This window comes from Macaca mulatta, chromosome 1 (assembly GCF_049350105.2).
Source record: "Macaca mulatta isolate MMU2019108-1 chromosome 1, T2T-MMU8v2.0, whole genome shotgun sequence".
Classification (NCBI taxonomy): Eukaryota; Metazoa; Chordata; class Mammalia; order Primates; family Cercopithecidae; genus Macaca; species Macaca mulatta.
In genome coordinates this window covers 92,150,270-92,170,620 of record NC_133406.1, presented here as the reverse complement: position 1 = coordinate 92,170,620, position 20,351 = coordinate 92,150,270, and positions in this window count along the sequence as shown.

The following is a 20,351-nucleotide window of genomic DNA, read 5'->3' as shown; positions in this document are numbered from 1 at the left end:
CAGAAAACTTCTTTCTCTTTGTTATCGGAGGACATTTCCTTTGGCCCTATAGTCTTCAAAGGGATCCGAAATATCTGTTCTCTGATTCCACAGAAATAAGGCTAGCAAAGAGATCCACGAAATACAGATGTAACTCTGTGAGATGAATTCACAGAACACTAAGCAGTTTCTCAGAAAGCTTCTTTCCAGATTTCATCTGAGGATATTTCCTTTTTCACCATAGCCCTCTATGGGCTTCCAAATATCACTTTGCCAATTCCACAAGAACTGTCTTAGCGAAAGGCTTCTTGAGGGGAAAGCTGTAACTCTGTGAGATGATTTCACAGAACACAAAGAAGTTTCTCAGAAAGCTTCTTTCTCTTTGTTATCGGAGGACATTTCCTTTGGCCCTATAGTCTTCAAAGGGATCCGAAATATCTGTTCTCTGATTCCACAGAAATAAGGCTAGCAAAGAGATACACGAAATACAGATGTAACTCTGTGAGATGAATTCACAGAACACTAGGCAGTTTCTCAGAAAGCTTCTTTCCAGATTTCATCTCAGGATATTTCCTTTTTCACCATAGCCCTCTATGGGCTTCCAAATATCACTTTGCCAATTCCACAAGAACTGTCTTAGCGAAAGGCTTCTTGAGGGGAAAGCTGTAACTCTGTGAGATGATTTCACAGAACACAAAGAAGTTTCTCAGAAGGCTTCTTTCTCTTTGTTATCGCAGGATATTTCCTTTGGCCCTATAGTCTTCAAAGGGATCCGAAATATCTGTTCTCAGATTCCACAGAAATAAGGCTAGCAAAGAGATCCACGAAATACAGATGTAACTCTGAGAGAGGAATTCACAGAACACTAAGCAGTTTCTCAGAAAGCTTCTTTCCAGATTTCATCTGAGGATATTTCCTTTTTCACCATATCCCTCTAAGGGCTTCCAAATATCACTTTGCCAATTCCACAAGAACTGTCTTAGCGAAAGGCTTCTTGAGGGGAAAGCTGTAACTCTGTGAGATGATTTCACAGAACACAAAGAAGTTTCTCAGAAAGCTTCTTTCTCTTTGTTATCGGAGGATATTTCCTTTGGCCCTATAGTCTTCAAAGGGATCCGAAATATCTGTTCTCAGATTCCACGAAATAAGGCTAGCAAAGAGATCCACGAAATACACATGTAACTCTGAGAGAGGAATTCACAGAACACTAAGCAGTTTCTCAGAAAGCTTCTTTCCAGATTTCATCTGAGGATATTTCCTTTTTCACCATATCCCTCTATGGGCTTCCAAATATCACTTTGCCAATTCCACAAGAACTGTCTTAGCGAAAGGCTTCTTGAGGGGAAAGCTGTAACTCTGTGAGATGATTTCACAGAACACAAAGAAGTTTCTCAGAAAGCTTCTTTCTCTTTGTTATCGGAGGATATTTCCTTTGGCCCTATAGTCTTCAAAGGGATCCGAAATATCTGTTCTCAGATTCCACGAAATAAGGCTAGCAAAGAGATCCACGAAATACACATGTAACTCTGTGAGATGAATTCACAGAACACTAAGCAGTTTCTCAGAAAGCTTCTTTCCAGATTTCATCTGAGGATATTTCCTTTTTCACCATAGCCCTCTATGGGCTTTCAAATATCACTTTGCCAATTCCACAAGAACTGTCTTAGCGAAAGGCTTCTTGAGGGGAAAGCTGTAACTCTGTGAGATGATTTCACAGAACACAAAGAAGTTTCTCAGAAAGCTTCTTTCTCTTTGTTATCGGAGGATATTTCCTTTGGCCCTATAGTCTTCAAAGGGATCCGAAATCTCTGTTCTCAGATTCCACAGAAATAAGGCTAGCAAAGAGATCCACGAAATACACATGTAACTCTGTGAGATGAATTCACAGAACACTAAGCAGTTTCTCAGAAAGCTTCTTTCCAGATTTCATCTGAGGATATTTCCTTTATCACCATAGCCCTCTATGGGCTTCCAAATATCACTTTGCCAATTCCACAAGAACTGTCTTAGCGAAAGGCTTCTTGAGGGGAAAGCTGTAACTCTGTGAGATGATTTCACAGAACACAAAGAAGTTTCTCAGAAAGCTTCTTTCTCTTTGTTATCGCAGGATATTTCCTTTGGCCCTATAGTCTTCAAAGGGATCCGAAATATCTGTACTCAGATTCCACAGAAATAAGGCTAGCAAAGAGATCCACGAAATACAGATGTAACTCTGTGAGATGAATTCACAGAACACTAAGCAGTTTCTCAGAAAGCTTCTTTCCAGATTTCATCTGAGGATATTTCCTTTTTCACCATAGCCCACTATGGGCTTCCAAATATCACTTTGCCAATTCCAGAAGAACTGTCTTAGCGAAAGGCTTCTTGAGGGGAAAGCTGTAACTCTGTGAGATGATTTCACAGAACACAAAGAAGTTTCTCAGAAAGCTTCTTTCTCTTTGTTATCACAGGATATTTCCTTTGGCCCTATAGTCTTCAAAGGGATCCGAAATCTCTGTTCTCAGATTCCACAGAAATAAGGCTAGCAAAGAGATCCACGAAATACACATGTAACTCTGTGAGATGAATTCACAGAACACTAAGCAGTTTCTCAGAAAGCTTCTTTCCAGATTTGATCTGAGGATATTTCCTTTTTCACCATAGCCCTCTATGGGCTTCCAAATATCACTTTGCAAATTCCACAAGAACTGTCTTAGCGAAAGGCTTCTTGAGAGGAAAGCTGTCATTCTGTGAGATGATTTCACAGAACACAAAGAAGTTTCTCAGAAAGCTTCTTTCTCTTTGTTATCGCAGGATATTTCCTTTGGCCCTATAGTCTTCAAAGGGAGCCGTAATATCTGTTCTCAGATTCCACAGAAATAAGGCTAGCAAAGAGATCCACGAAATAGAGATGTAACTCTGTGAGATGAATTAACAGAACACTAAGCAGTTTCTCAGAAAGATTCTTTCCAGATTTCATCTGAGGATATTTCCTTTTTCACCATAGCCCTCTATGGGCTTCCAAATATCACTTTGCCAATTCCACAAGAACTGTCTTAGCGAAAGGCTTCTTGAGGGGAAAGCTGTAACTCTGTGAGATGATTTCACAGAACACAAAGAAGTTTCTCAGAAAGCTTCTTTCTCTTTGTCATCGGAGAATATTTCCTTTGGCCCTATAGTCTTCAAAGGGATCCGAAATATCTGTTCTCAGATTCCACAGAAATAAGGCTGGCAAAGAGATCCAAGAAATACAGATGTAACTCTGTGAGATGAATTCACAGAACACTAAGCAGTTTCTCAGAAAGCTTCTTTCCAGATTTCACCTGAGGATACTTCCTTTTTCACCATAGCCCTCTATGGGCTTCGAACTATCACTTTGCCAATTCCACAAGAACTATCTTAGTGAAAGGCTTCTTGAGGGGAAAGCTGTAACTCTGTGAGATGATTTCACAGAACACAAAGAAGTTTCTCAGAAAACTTCTTTCTCTTTGTTATCGGAGGACATTTCCTTTGGCCCTATAGTCTTCAAAGGGATCCGAAATATCTGTTCTCTGATTCCACAGAAATAAGGCTAGCAAAGAGATCCACGAAATACAGATGTAACTCTGTGAGATGAATTCACAGAACACTAGGTAGTTTCTCAGAAAGCTTCTTTCCAGATTTCATCTGAGGATATTTCCTTTTTCACCATAGCCCTCTATGGGCTTCCAAATATCACTTTGCCAATTCCACAAGAACTGTCTTAGCGAAAGGCTTCTTGAGGGGAAAGCTGTAACTCTGTGAGATGATTTCACAGAACACAAAGAAGTTTCTCAGAAAGCTTCTTTCTCTTTGTTATCGCAGGATATTTCCTTTGGCCCTATAGTCTTCAAAGGGATCCGAAATATCTGTTCTCAGATTCCACAGAAATAAGGCTAGCAAAGAGATCCACGAAATACAGATGTAACTCTGTGAGATGAATTCACAGAACACTAAGCAGTTTCTCAGAAAGCTTCTTTCCAGATTTCATCTGAGGATAATTCCTTTTTCACCATAGCCCTCTATGGGCTTCCAAATATCACTTTGCCAATTCCACAAGAACTGTCTTAGCGAAAGGCTTCTTGAGGGGAAAGCTGTAACTCTGTGAGATGATTTCACAGAACACAAAGAAGTTTCTCAGAAAGCTTCTTTCTCTTTGTTATCGGAGGATATTTCCTTTGGCCCTATTGTCTTCAAAGGGATCCGAAATATCTGTTCTCAGATTCCACAGAAATAAGGCTAGCAAAGAGATCCACGAAATACACATGTAACTCTGTGAGATGAATTCACAGAACACTAAGCAGTTTCTCAGAAAGCTTCTTTCCAGATTTCATCTCAGGATATTTCCTTTTTCACCATAGCCCTCTATGGGCTTCCAAATATCACTTTGCCAATTCCACAAGAACTGTCTTAGCGAAAGGCTTCTTGAGGGGAAAGCTGTAACTCTGTGAGATGATTTCACAGAACACAAAGAAGTTTCTCATAAAGCTTCTTTCTCTTTGTTATCGCAGGATATTTCCTTTGGCACTATAGTCTTCATAGGGATCCGAAATATCTTTTCTCAGATTCCACAGAAATAAGGCTAGCAAAGAGATCCACGAAATACACATGTAACTCTGTGAGATGAATTCACAGAACACTAAGCAGTTTCTCAGAAAGCTTCTTTCCAGATTTCATCTGAGGATATTTCCTTTTTCACCATAGCCCTCTATGGGCTTCCAAATATCTCCTTGCCAATTACACAACAACTGTCTTAGCGAAAGGCTTTTTGAGGGGAAAGCTGTAACTCTGTGAGATGATTTCACAGAAAACAAAGAAGTTTCTCAGAAAGCTTCTTTCTCTTTGTTATCGGAGGATATTTCCTTTGTCCCTATAGTCTTCAAAGGGATCCGAAATATCTGTTCTCAGATTCCACAGTAATAAGGCTATCAAAGAGATACACGAAATACACATGTAACTCTGTGAGATGAATTCACAGAACACTAAGCAGTTTCTCAGAAAGCTTCTTTCCAGATTTCATCTGAGGATATTTCCTTTATCACCATAGCCCTTTCTGGGCTTCCAAATATCACTTTGCCAATTCCACAAGAACTGTCTTAGCGAAAGGCTTCTTGAGGGGAAAGCTGTAACTCTGTGAGATGATTTCACAGAACACAAAGAAGTTTTTCAGAAAGCTTCTTTCTCTTTGTTATCGGAGGATATTTCCTTTGGCCCTATAGTCTTCATAGGGATCCGAAATATATTTTCTCAGATTCCACAGAAATAAGGCTAGCAAAGAGATCCACGAAATACACATGTAACTCTGTGAGATGAATTCACAGAACACTAAGCAGTTTCTCAGAAAGCTTCTTTCCAGATTTCATCTGAGGATATTTCCTTTTTCAACATAGCCCTCTATGGGCTTCCAAATATCACTTTGCCAATTCCACAAGAACTGTCTTAGCGAAAGGCTTTTTGAGGCGAAAGCTGTAACTCTGTGATATGATTTCACAGAACACAAAGAAGTTTCTCAGAAAGCCTCTTTCTCTTTGTTATCGGAGGATATTTCCTTTGGCCCTATAGTCTTCAAAGGGATCCGAAATATCTGTTCTCAGATTCCACAGAAATAAGGCTAGCAAAGAGATCCACGAAATACAGATGTAACTCTGTGAGATGAATTCACAGAACACTAAGCAGTTTCTCAGAAAGCTTCTTTCCAGATTTCATCTGAGGATATTTCCTTTTTCACCATAGCCCTCTATGGGCTTCCAAATATCACTTTGCCAATTCCACAAGAACTGTCTTAGCGAAAGGCTTCTTGAGGGGAAAGCTGTAACTCTGTGAGATGATTTCACAGAACACAAAGAAGTTTCTCAGAAAGCTTCTTTCTCTTTGTTATCGGAGGACATTTCCTTTGGCCCTATAGTCTTCAAAGGGATCCGAAATATCTGTTCTCTGATTCCACAGAAATAAGGCTAGCAAAGAGATACACGAAATACAGATGTAACTCTGTGAGATGAATTCACAGAACACTAGGCAGTTTCTCAGAAAGCTTCTTTCCAGATTTCATTTCAGGATATTTCCTTTTTCACCATAGCCCTCTATGGGCTTCCAAATATCACTTTGCCAATTCCACAAGAACTGTCTTAGCGAAAGGCTTCTTGAGGGGAAAGCTGTAACTCTGTGAGATGATTTCACAGAACACAAAGAAGTTTCTCAGAAGGCTTCTTTCTCTTTGTTATCGCAGGATATTTCCTTTGGCCCTATAGTCTTCAAAGGGATCCGAAATATCTGTTCTCAGATTCCACAGAAATAAGGCTAGCAAAGAGATCCACGAAATACAGATGTAACTCTGAGAGAGGAATTCACAGAACACTAAGCAGTTTCTCAGAAAGCTTCTTTCCAGATTTCATCTGAGGATATTTCCTTTTTCACCATAGCCCTCTATGGGCTTCCAAATATCACTTTGCCAATTCCACAAGAACTGTCTTAGCGAAAGGCTTCTTGAGGGGAAAGCTGTAACTCTGTGAGATGATTTCACAGAACACAAAGAAGTTTCTCAGAAAGCTTCTTTCTCTTTGTTATCGGAGGATATTTCCTTTGGCCCTATAGTCTTCAAAGGGATCCGAAATATCTGTTCTCAGATTCCACGAAATAAGGCTAGCAAAGAGATCCACGAAATACACATGTAACTCTGTGAGATGAATTCACAGAACACTAAGCAGTTTCTCAGAAAGCTTCTTTCCAGATTTCATCTGAGGATATTTCCTTTATCACCATAGCCCTATATGGGCTTCCAAATATCACTTTGCCAATTCCACAAGAACTGTCTTAGCGAAAGGCTTCTTGAGTGGAAAGCTGTAAGTCTGTGAGATGATTTCACAGAACACAAAGAAGTTTCTCAGAAAGCTTCTTTCTCTTTGTTATCGCAGGATATTTCCTTTGGCCCTATAGTCTTCAAAGGGATCCGAAATATCTGTACTCAGATTCCACAGAAATAAGGCTAGCAAAGAGATCCACGAAATACAGATGTAACTCTGTGAGATGAATTCACAGAACACTAAGCAGTTTCTCAGAAAGCTTCTTTCCAGATTTCATCTGAGGATATTTCCTTTTTCACCATAGCCCTCTATGGGCTTCCAAATATCACTTTGCCAATTCCACAAGAACTGTCTTAGCGAAAGGCTTCTTGAGGGGAAAGCTGTAACTCTGTGAGATGATTTCACAGAACACAAAGAAGTTTCTCAGAAAGCTTCTTTCTCTTTGTTATCGGAGGATATTTCCTTTGGCCCTATAGTCTTCAAAGGGATCCGAAATCTCTGTTCTCAGATTCCACAGAAATAAGGCTAGCAAAGAGATCCACGAAATACACATGTAACTCTGTGAGATGAATTCACAGAACACTAAGCAGTTTCTCAGAAAGCTTCTTTCCAGATTTCATCTGAGGATATTTCCTTTATCACCATAGCCCTCTATGGGCTTCCAAATATCACTTTGCCAATTCCACAAGAACTGTCTTAGCGAAAGGCTTCTTGAGGGGAAAGCTGTAACTCTGTGAGATGATTTCACAGAACACAAAGAAGTTTCTCAGAAAGCTTCTTTCTCTTTGTTATCGCAGGATATTTCCTTTGGCCCTATAGTCTTCAAAGGGATCCGAAATATCTGTACTCAGATTCCACAGAAATAAGGCTAGCAAAGAGATCCACGAAATACAGATGTAACTCTGTGAGATGAATTCACAGAACACTAAGCAGTTTCTCAGAAAGCTTCTTTCCAGATTTCATCTGAGGATATTTCCTTTTTCACCATAGCCCACTATGGGCTTCCAAATATCACTTTGCCAATTCCAGAAGAACTGTCTTAGCGAAAGGCTTCTTGAGGGGAAAGCTGTAACTCTGTGAGATGATTTCACAGAACACAAAGAAGTTTCTCAGAAAGCTTCTTTCTCTTTGTTATCACAGGATATTTCCTTTGGCCCTATAGTCTTCAAAGGGATCCGAAATCTCTGTTCTCAGATTCCACAGAAATAAGGCTAGCAAAGAGATCCACGAAATACACATGTAACTCTGTGAGATGAATTCACAGAACACTAAGCAGTTTCTCAGAAAGCTTCTTTCCAGATTTGATCTGAGGATATTTCCTTTTTCACCATAGCCCTCTATGGGCTTCCAAATATCACTTTGCAAATTCCACAAGAACTGTCTTAGCGAAAGGCTTCTTGAGAGGAAAGCTGTCATTCTGTGAGATGATTTCACAGAACACAAAGAAGTTTCTCAGAAAGCTTCTTTCTCTTTGTTATCGCAGGATATTTCCTTTGTCCCTATAGTCTTCAAAGGGAGCCGTAATATCTGTTCTCAGATTCCACAGAAATAAGGCTAGCAAAGAGATCCACGAAATAGAGATGTAACTCTGTGAGATGAATTAACAGAACACTAAGCAGTTTCTCAGAAAGATTCTTTCCAGATTTCATCTGAGGATATTTCCTTTTTCACCATAGCCCTCTATGGGCTTCCAAATATCACTTTGCCAATTCCACAAGAACTGTCTTAGCGAAAGGCTTCTTGAGGGGAAAGCTGTAACTCTGTGAGATGATTTCACAGAACACAAAGAAGTTTCTCAGAAAGCTTCTTTCTCTTTGTCATCGGAGAATATTTCCTTTGGCCCTATAGTCTTCAAAGGGATCCGAAATATCTGTTCTCAGATTCCACAGAAATAAGGCTGGCAAAGAGATCCAAGAAATACAGATGTAACTCTGTGAGATGAATTCACAGAACACTAAGCAGTTTCTCAGAAAGCTTCTTTCCAGATTTCACCTGAGGATACTTCCTTTTTCACCATAGCCCTCTATGGGCTTCGAACTATCACTTTGCCAATTCCACAAGAACTATCTTAGTGAAAGGCTTCTTGAGGGGAAAGCTGTAACTCTGTGAGATGATTTCACAGAACACAAAGAAGTTTCTCAGAAAGCTTCTTTCTCTTTGTTATCGGAGGATATTTCCTTTGGCCCTATAGTCTTCAAAGGGATCCGAAATATCTGTTCTCAGATTCCACAGAAATAAGGCTAGCAAAGAGATCCACGAAATACACATGTAACTCTGTGAGATGAATTCACAGAACACTAAGCAGTTTCTCAGAAAGCTTCTTTCCAGATTTCATCTGAGGATATTTCCTTTTTCACCATAGCCCTCTATGGGCTTCCAAATATCACTTTGCCAATTCCACAAGAACTGTCTTAGCGAAAGGCTTCTTGAGGGGAAAGCTGTAATTCTGTGAGATGATTTCACAGAACACAAAGAAGTTTCTCAGAAAGCTTCTTTCTCTTTGTTATCGCAGGATATTTCCTTTGGCCCTATAGTCTTCAAAGGGATCCGAAATATCTGTACTCAGATTCCACAGAAATAAGGCTAGCAAAGAGATCCACGAAATACAGATGTAACTCTGTGAGATGAATTCACAGAACACTAAGCAGTTTCTCAGAAAGCTTCTTTCCAGATTTCATCTGAGGATATTTCCTTTTTCACCATAGCCCTCTAAGGGCTTCCAAATATCACTTTGCCAATTCCACAAGAACTGTCTTAGCGAAAGGCTTCTTGAGGGGAAAGCTGTAACTCTGTGAGATGATTTCACAGAACACAAAGAGGTTTCTCAGAAAGCTTCTTTCTCTTTGTTATCGGAGGATATTTCCTTTGGCCCTATAGTCTTCAAAGGGATCCGAAATCTCTGTTCTCAGATTCCACAGAAATAAGGCTAGCAAAGAGATCCACGAAATACAGATGTAACTCTGTGAGATGAATTCACAGAACACTAAGCAGTTTCTCAGAAAGCTTCTTTCCAGATTTCATCTCAGGATATTTCCTTTATCACCATAGCCCTCTATGGGCTTCGAACTATCACTTTGCCAATTCCACAAGAACTATCTTAGTGAAAGGCTTCTTGAGGGGAAAGCTGTAACTCTGTGAGATGATTTCACAGAACACAAAGAAGTTTCTCAGAAAGCTTCTTTCTCTTTGTTATCGGAGGATATTTCCTTTGGCCCTATAGTCTTCAAAGGGATCCGAAATATCTGTTCTCAGATTCCACAGAAATAAGGCTAGCAAAGAGATCCACGAAATACACATGTAACTCTGTGAGATGAATTCACAGAACACTAAGCAGTTTCTCAGAAAGCTTCTTTCCAGATTTCATCTGAGGATATTTCCTTTTTCACCATAGCCCTCTATGGGCTTCCAAATATCACTTTGCCAATTCCACAAGAACTGTCTTAGCGAAAGGCTTCTTGAGGGGAAAGCTGTAATTCTGTGAGATGATTTCACAGAACACAAAGAAGTTTCTCAGAAAGCTTCTTTCTCTTTGTTATCGCAGGATATTTCCTTTGGCCCTATAGTCTTCAAAGGGATCCGAAATATCTGTACTCAGATTCCACAGAAATAAGGCTAGCAAAGAGATCCACGAAATACAGATGTAACTCTGTGAGATGAATTCACAGAACACTAAGCAGTTTCTCAGAAAGCTTCTTTCCAGATTTCATCTGAGGATATTTCCTTTTTCACCATAGCCCTCTATGGGCTTCCAAATATCACTTTGCCAATTCCACAAGAACTGTCTTAGCGAAAGGCTTCTTGAGGGGAAAGCTGTAACTCTGTGAGATGATTTCACAGAACACAAAGAGGTTTCTCAGAAAGCTTCTTTCTCTTTGTTATCGGAGGATATTTCCTTTGGCCCTATAGTCTTCAAAGGGATCCGAAATCTCTGTTCTCAGATTCCACAGAAATAAGGCTAGCAAAGAGATCCACGAAATACAGATGTAACTCTGTGAGATGAATTCACAGAACACTAAGCAGTTTCTCAGAAAGCTTCTTTCCAGATTTCATCTGAGGATATTTCCTTTATCACCATAGCCCTCTATGGGCTTCCAAATATCACTTTGCCAATTCCACAAGAACTGTCTTAGCGAAAGGCTTCTTGAGGGGAAAGCTGTAACTCTGTGAGATGATTTCACAGAACACAAAGAAGTTTCTCAGAAAGCTTCTTTCTCTTTGTTATCGCAGGATATTTCCTTTGGCCCTATAGTCTTCAACGGGATCCGAAATATCTGTACTCAGATTCCACAGAAATAAGGCTAGCAAAGAGATCCACGAAATACAGATGTAACTCTGTGAGATGAATTCACAGAACACTAAGCAGTTTCTCAGAAAGCTTCTTTCCAGATTTCATCTGAGGATATTTCCTTTTTCACCATAGCCCTCTATGGGCTTCCAAATATCACTTTGCCAATTCCAGAAGAACTGTCTTAGCGAAAGGCTTCTTGAGGGGAAAGCTGTAACTCTGTGAGATGATTTCACAGAACACAAAGAAGTTTCTCAGAAAGCTTCTTTCTCTTTGTTATCACAGGATATTTCCTTTGGCCCTATAGTCTTCAAAGGGATCCGAAATCTCTGTTCTCAGATTCCACAGAAATAAGGCTAGCAAAGAGATCCACGAAATACACATGTAACTCTGTGAGATGAATTCACAGAACACTAAGCAGTTTCTCAGAAAGCTTCTTTCCAGATTTGATCTGAGGATATTTCCTTTTTCACCATAGCCCTCTATGGGCTTCCAAATATCACTTTGCAAATTCCACAAGAACTGTCTTAGCGAAAGGCTTCTTGAGAGGAAAGCTGTCATTCTGTGAGATGATTTCACAGAACACAAAGAAGTTTCTCAGAAAGCTTCTTTCTCTTTGTTATCGCAGGATATTTCCTTTGGCCCTATAGTCTTCAAAGGGAGCCGTAATATCTGTTCTCAGATTCCACAGAAATAAGGCTAGCAAAGAGATCCACGAAATAGAGATGTAACTCTGTGAGATGAATTAACAGAACACTAAGCAGTTTCTCAGAAAGCTTCTTTCCAGATTTCATCTGAGGATATTTCCTTTTTCACCATAGCCCTCTACGGGCTTCCAAATATCACTTTGCCAATTCCACAAGAACTGTCTTAGCGAAAGGCTTCTTGAGGGGAAAGCTGTAACTCTGTGAGATGATTTCACAGAACACAAAGAAGTTTCTCAGAAAGCTTCTTTCTCTTTGTCATCGGAGAATATTTCCTTTGGCCCTATAGTCTTCAAAGGGATCCGAAATATCTGTTATCAGATTCCACAGAAATAAGGCTGGCAAAGAGATCCGAGAAATACAGATGTAACTCTGTGAGATGAATTCACAGAACACTAAGCAGTTTCTCAGAAAGCTTCTTTCCAGATTTCACCTGAGGATACTTCCTTTTTCACCATAGCCCTCTATGGGCTTCGAAATATCACTTTGCCAATTCCACAAGAACTATCTTAGTGAAAGGCTTCTTGAAGGGAAAGCTGTAACTCTGTGAGATGATTTCACAGAACACAAAGAAGTTTCTCAGAAAGCTTCTTTCTCTTTGTTATCGGAGGATATTTACTTTGGCCCTATAGTCTTCAAAGGGATCCGAAATATCTGTTCTCAGATTCCACAGAAATAAGGCTAGCAAAGAGATCCACGAAATACACATGTAACTCTGTGAGATGAATTCACAGAACACTAAGCAGTTTCTCAGAAAGCTTCTTTCCAGATTTCATCTGAGGATATTTCCTTTTTCACCATAGCCCTCTATGGGCTTCCAAATATCACTTTGCCAATTCCACAAGAACTGTCTTAGCGAAAGGCTTCTTGAGGGGAAAGCTGTAACTCTGTGAGATGATTTCACAGAACACAAAGAAGTTTCTCAGAAAGCTTCTTTCTCTTTGTTATCGGAGGACATTTCCTTTGGCCCTATAGTCTTCAAAGGGATCCGAAATACTGTTCTCTGATTCCACAGAAATAAGGCTAGCAAAGAGATACACGAAATACAGATGTAACTCTGTGAGATGAATTCACAGAACACTAGGCAGTTTCTCAGAAAGCTTCTTTCCAGATTTCATCTCAGGATATTTCCTTTTTCACCATAGCCCTCTATGGGCTTCCAAATATCACTTTGCCAATTCCACAAGAACTGTCTTAGCGAAAGGCTTCTTGAGGGGATAGCTGTAACTCTGTGAGATGATTTCACAGAACACAAAGAAGTTTCTCAGAAGGCTTCTTTCTCTTTGTTATCGCAGGATATTTCCTTTGGCCCTATAGTCTTCAAAGGGATCCGAAATCTCTGTTCTCAGATTCCACAGAAATAAGGCTAGCAAAGAGATCCACGAAATACACATGTAACTCTGAGAGAGGAATTCACAGAACACTAAGCAGTTTCTCAGAAAGCTTCTTTCCAGATTTCATCTGAGGATATTTCCTTTTTCACCATAGCCCTCTATGGGCTTCCAAATATCACTTTGCCAATTCCACAAGAACTGTCTTAGCGAAAGGCTTCTTGAGGGGAAAGCTGTAACTCTGTGAGATGATTTCACAGAACACAAAGAAGTTTCTCAGAAAGCTTCTTTCTCTTTGTTATCGGAGGATATTTCCTTTGGCCCTATAGTCTTCAAAGGGATCCGAAATATCTGTTCTCAGATTCCACAGAAATAAGGCTAGCAAAGAGATCCACGAAATACACATGTAACTCTGTGAGATGAATTCACAGAACACTAAGCAGTTTCCCAGAAAGCTTCTTTCCAGATTTCATCTGAGGATATTTCCTTTATCACCATAGCCCTCTATGGGCTTCCAAATATCACTTTGCCAATTCCACAAGAACTGTCTTAGCGAAAGGCTTCTTGAGGGGAAAGCTGTAAGTCTGTGAGATGATTTCACAGAACACAAAGAAGTTTCTCAGAAAGCTTCTTTCTCTTTGTTATCGCAGGATATTTCCTTTGGCCCTATAGTCTTCAAAGGGATCCGAAATATCTGTACTCAGATTCCACAGAAATAAGGCTAGCAAAGAGATCCACGAAATACAGATGTAACTCTGTGAGATGAATTCACAGAACACTAAGCAGTTTCTCAGAAAGCTTCTTTCCAGATTTCATCTGAGGATATTTCCTTTTTCACCATAGCCCTCTATGGGCTTCCAAATATCACTTTGCCAATTCCACAAGAACTGTCTTAGCGAAAGGCTTCTTGAGGGGAAAGCTGTAACTCTGTGAGATGATTTCACAGAACACAAAGAAGTTTCTCAGAAAGCTTCTTTCTCTTTGTTATCGGAGGATATTTCCTTTGGCCCTATAGTCTTCAAAGGGATCCGAAATCTCTGTTCTCAGATTCCACAGAAATAAGGCTAGCAAAGAGATCCACGAAATACACATGTAACTCTGTGAGATGAATTCACAGAACACTAAGCAGTTTCTCAGAAAGCTTCTTTCCAGATTTCATCTGAGGATATTTCCTTTATCACCATAGCCCTCTATGGGCTTCCAAATATCACTTTGCCAATTCCACAAGAACTGTCTTAGCGAAAGGCTTCTTGAGGGGAAAGCTGTAACTCTGTGAGATGATTTCACAGAACACAAAGAAGTTTCTCAGAAAGCTTCTTTCTCTTTGTTATCGCAGGATATTTCCTTTGGCCCTATAGTCTTCAAAGGGATCCGAAATATCTGTACTCAGATTCCACAGAAATAAGGCTAGCAAAGAGATCCACGAAATACAGATGTAACTCTGTGAGATGAATTCACAGAACACTAAGCAGTTTCTCAGAAAGCTTCTTTCCAGATTTCATCTGAGGATATTTCCTTTTTCACCATAGCCCACTATGGGCTTCCAAATATCACTTTGCCAATTCCAGAAGAACTGTCTTAGCGAAAGGCTTCTTGAGGGGAAAGCTGTAACTCTGTGAGATGATTTCACAGAACACAAAGAAGTTTCTCAGAAAGCTTCTTTCTCTTTGTTATCACAGGATATTTCCTTTGGCCCTATAGTCTTCAAAGGGATCCGAAATCTCTGTTCTCAGATTCCACAGAAATAAGGCTAGCAAAGAGATCCACGAAATACACATGTAACTCTGTGAGATGAATTCACAGAACACTAAGCAGTTTCTCAGAAAGCTTCTTTCCAGATTTGATCTGAGGATATTTCCTTTTTCACCATAGACCTCTATGGGCTTCCAAATATCACTTTGCAAATTCCACAAGAACTGTCTTAGCGAAAGGCTTCTTGAGAGGAAAGCTGTCATTCTGTGAGATGATTTCACAGAACACAAAGAAGTTTCTCAGAAAGCTTCTTTCTCTTTGTTATCGCAGGATATTTCCTTTGGCCCTATAGTCTTCAAAGGGAGCCGTAATATCTGTTCTCAGATTCCACAGAAATAAGGCTAGCAAAGAGATCCACGAAATAGAGATGTAACTCTGTGAGATGAATTAACAGAACACTAAGCAGTTTCTCAGAAAGCTTCTTTCCAGATTTCATCTGAGGATATTTCCTTTTTCACCATAGCCCTCTATGGGCTTCCAAATATCACTTTGCCAATTCCACAAGAACTGTCTTAGCGAAAGGCTTCTTGAGGGGAAAGCTGTAACTCTGTGAGATGATTTCACAGAACACAAAGAAGTTTCTCAGAAAGCTTCTTTCTCTTTGTCATCGGAGAATATTTCCTTTGGCCCTATAGTCTTCAAAGGGATCCGAAATATCTGTTCTCAGATTCCACAGAAATAAGGCTGGCAAAGAGATCCAAGAAATACAGATGTAACTCTGTGAGATGAATTCACAGAACACTAAGCAGTTTCTCAGAAAGCTTCTTTCCAGATTTCACCTGAGGATACTTCCTTTTTCACCATAGCCCTCTATGGGCTTCGAAATATCACTTTGCCAATTCCACAAGAACTATCTTAGTGAAAGGCTTCTTGAGGGGAAAGCTGTAACTCTGTGAGATGATTTCACAGAACACAAAGAAGTTTCTCAGAAAGCTTCTTTCTCTTTGTTATCGGAGGATATTTCCTTTGGCCCTATAGTCTTCAAAGGGATCCGAAATATCTGTTCTCAGATTCCACAGAAATAAGGCTAGCAAAGAGATCCACGAAATACAGATGTAACTCTGTGAGATGAATTCACAGAACACTAAGCAGTTTCTCAGAAAGCTTCTTTCCAGATTTCATCTGAGGATATTTCCTTTTTCACCATAGCCCTCTATGGGCTTCCAAATATCACTTTGCCAATTCCACAAGAACTGTCTTAGCGAAAGGCTTCTTGAGGGGAAAGCTGTAATTCTGTGAGATGATTTCACAGAACACAAAGAAGTTTCTCAGAAAGCTTCTTTCTCTTTGTTATCGCAGGATATTTCCTTTGGCCCTATAGTCTTCAAAGGGATCCGAAATATCTGTACTCAGATTCCACAGAAATAAGGCTAGCAAAGAGATCCACGAAATACAGATGTAACTCTGTGAGATGAATTCACAGAACACTAAGCAGTTTCTCAGAAAGCTTCTTTCCAGATTTCATCTGAGGATATTTCCTTTTTCACCATAGCCCTCTATGGGCTTCCAAATATCACTTTGCCAATTCCACAAGAACTGTCTTAGCGAAAGGCTTCTTGAGGGGAAAGCTGTAACTCTGTGAGATGATTTCACAGAACACAAAGAGGTTTCTCAGAAAGCTTCTTTCTCTTTGTTATCGGAGGATATTTCCTTTGGCCCTATAGTCTTCAAAGGGATCCGAAATCTCTGTTCTCAGATTCCACAGAAATAAGGCTAGCAAAGAGATCCACGAAATACAGATGTAACTCTGTGAGATGAATTCACAGAACACTAAGCAGTTTCTCAGAAAGCTTCTTTCCAGATTTCATCTGAGGATATTTCCTTTATCACCATAGCCCTCTATGGGCTTCCAAATATCACTTTGCCAATTCCACAAGAACTGTCTTAGCGAAAGGCTTCTTGAGGGGAAAGCTGTAACTCTGTGAGATGATTTCACAGAACACAAAGAAGTTTCTCAGAAAGCTTCTTTCTCTTTGTTATCGCAGGATATTTCCTTTGGCCCTATAGTCTTCAAAGGGATCCGAAATATCTGTACTCAGATTCCACAGAAATAAGGCTAGCAAAGAGATCCACGAAATACAGATGTAACTCTGTGAGATGAATTCACAGAACACTAAGCAGTTTCTCAGAAAGCTTCTTTCCAGATTTCATCTGAGGATATTTCCTTTTTCACCATAGCCCTCTATGGGCTTCCAAATATCACTTTGCCAATTCCACAAGAACTGTCTTAGCGAAAGGCTTCTTGAGGGGAAAGCTGTAACTCTGTGAGATGATTTCACAGAACACAAAGAAGTTTCTCAGAAAGCTTCTTTCTCTTTGTTATCACAGGATATTTCCTTTGGCCCTATAGTCTTCAAAGGGATCCGAAATCTCTGTTCTCAGATTCCACAGAAATAAGGCTAGCAAAGAGATCCACGGAATACACATGTAACTCTGTGAGATGAATTCACAGAACACTAAGCAGTTTCTCAGAAAGCTTCTTTCCAGATTTGATCTGAGGATATTTCCTTTTTCACCATAGCCCTCTATGGGCTTCCAAATATCACTTTGCAAATTCCACAAGAACTGTCTTAGCGAAAGGCTTCTTGAGAGGAAAGCTGTCATTCTGTGAGATGATTTCACAGAACACAAAGAAGTTTCTCAGAAAGCTTCTTTCTCTTTGTTATCGCAGGATATTTCCTTTGGCCCTATAGTCTTCAAAGGGAGCCGTAATATCTGTTCTCAGATTCCACAGAAATAAGGCTAGCAAAGAGATCCACGAAATAGAGATGTAACTCTGTGAGATGAATTAACAGAACACTAAGCAGTTTCTCAGAAAGCTTCTTTCCAGATTTCATCTGAGGATATTTCCTTTTTCACCATAGCCCTCTACGGGCTTCCAAATATCACTTTGCCAATTCCACAAGAACTGTCTTAGCGAAAGGCTTCTTGAGGGGAAAGCTGTAACTCTGTGAGATGATTTCACAGAACACAAAGAAGTTTCTCAGAAAGCTTCTTTCTCTTTGTCATCGGAGAATATTTCCTTTGGCCCTATAGTCTTCAAAGGGATCCGAAATATCTGTTCTCAGATTCCACAGAAATAAGGCTGGCAAAGAGATCCGAGAAATACATATGTAACTCTGTGAGATGAATTCACAGAACACTAAGCAGTTTCTCAGAAAGCTTCTTTCCAGATTTCACCTGAGGATACTTCCTTTTTCACCATAGCCCTCTATGGGCTTCGAAATATCACTTTGCCAATTCCACAAGAACTATCTTAGTGAAAGGCTTCTTGAAGGGAAAGCTGTAACTCTGTGAGATGATTTCACAGAACACAAAGAAGTTTCTCAGAAAGCTTCTTTCTCTTTGTTATCGGAGGATATTTCCTTTGGCCCTATAGTCTTCAAAGGGATCCGAAATATCTGTTCTCAGATTCCACAGAAATAAGGCTAGCAAAGAGATCCACGAAATACACATGTAACTCTGTGAGATGAATTCACAGAACACTAAGCAGTTTCTCAGAAAGCTTCTTTCCAGATTTCATCTGAGGATATTTCCTTTTTCACCATAGCCCTCTATGGGCTTCCAAATATCACTTTGCCAATTCCACAAGAACTGTCTTAGCGAAAGGCTTCTTGAGGGGAAAGCTGTAATTCTGTGAGATGATTTCACAGAACACAAAGAAGTTTCTCAGAAAGCTTCTTTCTCTTTGTTATCGCAGGATATTTCCTTTGGCCCTATAGTCTTCAAAGGGATCCGAAATATCTGTACTCAGATTCCACAGAAATAAGGCTAGCAAAGAGATCCACGAAATACAGATGTAACTCTGTGAGATGAATTCACAGAACACTAAGCAGTTTCTCAGAAAGCTTCTTTCCAGATTTCATCTGAGGATATTTCCTTTTTCACCATAGCCCTCTATGGGCTTCCAAATATCACTTTGCCAATTCCAGAAGAACTGTCTTAGCGAAAGGCTTCTTGAGGGGAAAGCTGTAACTCTGTGAGATGATTTCACAGAACACAAAGAAGTTTCTCAGAAAGCTTCTTTCTCTTTGTTATCACAGGATATTTCCTTTGGCCCTATAGTCTTCAAAGGGATCCGAAATCTCTGTTCTCAGATTCCACAGAAATAAGGCTAGCAAAGAGATCCACGAAATACACATGTAACTCTGTGAGATGAATTCACAGAACACTAAGCAGTTTCTCAGAAAGCTTCTTTCCAGATTTCATCTTCGGATATTTCCTTTTTCACCATAGCCCTCTATGGGCTTCCAAATATCACTTTGCCAATTCCACAAGAACTGTCTTAGCGAAAGGCTTCTTGAGAGGAAAGCTGTCATTCTGTGAGATGATTTCACAGAACACAAAGAAGTTTCTCAGAAAGCTTCTTTCTCTTTGTTATCGGAGGATATTTCCTTTGGCCCTATAGTCTTCAAAGGGATCCGAAATATCTGTTCTCAGATTCCACAGAAATAAGGCTAGCAAAGACATCCACGAAATACAGATGTAACTCTGTGAGATGAATTCACAGAACACTAAGCAGTTTCTCAGAAAGCTTCTTTCCAGATTTCATCTGAGGATATTTCCTGTTTCTCCATAGCCCTCTAGGGGCTTCCAAATATCACTTTGCCAATTCCACAAGAACTGTCTTAGCGAAAGGCTTCTTGAGGGGAAAGCTGTAACTCTGTGAGATGATTTCACAGAACACAAAGAAGTTTCTCAGAAAGCTTCTTTCTCTTTGTTATCGGATGATATTTCCTTTGGCTCTATAGTCTTCAAAGGGATCCGAAATATCTGTTCTCACATTCCACAGAAATAAGGCTATCAAAGAGATCCACGAAATACACATGTAACTCTGTGAGATGAATTAACACAACACTAAGCAGTTTCTCAGAAAGCTTCTTTCCAGATTTCATCTGAGGATATTTCCTTTTTCACCATAGCCCTCTAGGGGCTTGCAAATATCACTTTGCCAATTCCACAAGAACTGTCTTAGCCGAAGGCTTCTTGAGGGTAAAGCTGTAACTCTGTGAGATGATTTCACAGAACACAAAGAAGTTTCTCAGAAAGCTTCTTTCTCTTTGTTATCGGAGGATATTTCCTTTGGCCATATAGTCTTCAAAGGGATCCGAAATGTCTGTTCTCATATTCCACAGAAATAAGGCTAGCAAAGAGATCCACGAAATACAGATGTAACTCTGTGAGATGAATTCACAGAACACTAAGCAGTTTCTGAGAAAGCTTCTTTCCAGATTTCATCTGAGGATATTTCCTTTTTCACCATAGCCCTCTCTGGGCTTCCAAATATCAGTTTGCCAATTCCACAAGAACTGTCTTAGCGAAAGGCTTCTTGAGGGGAAAGCTGTAACTCTGTGAGATGATTTCACAGAACACAAAGAAGTTTCTCAGAAAGCTTCTTTCTCTTTGTTATCGCAGGATATTTCCTTTGGCCCTATAGTCTTCAAAGGGATCCGAAATATCTGTACTCAGATTCCACAGAAATAAGGCTAGCAAAGAGATCCAC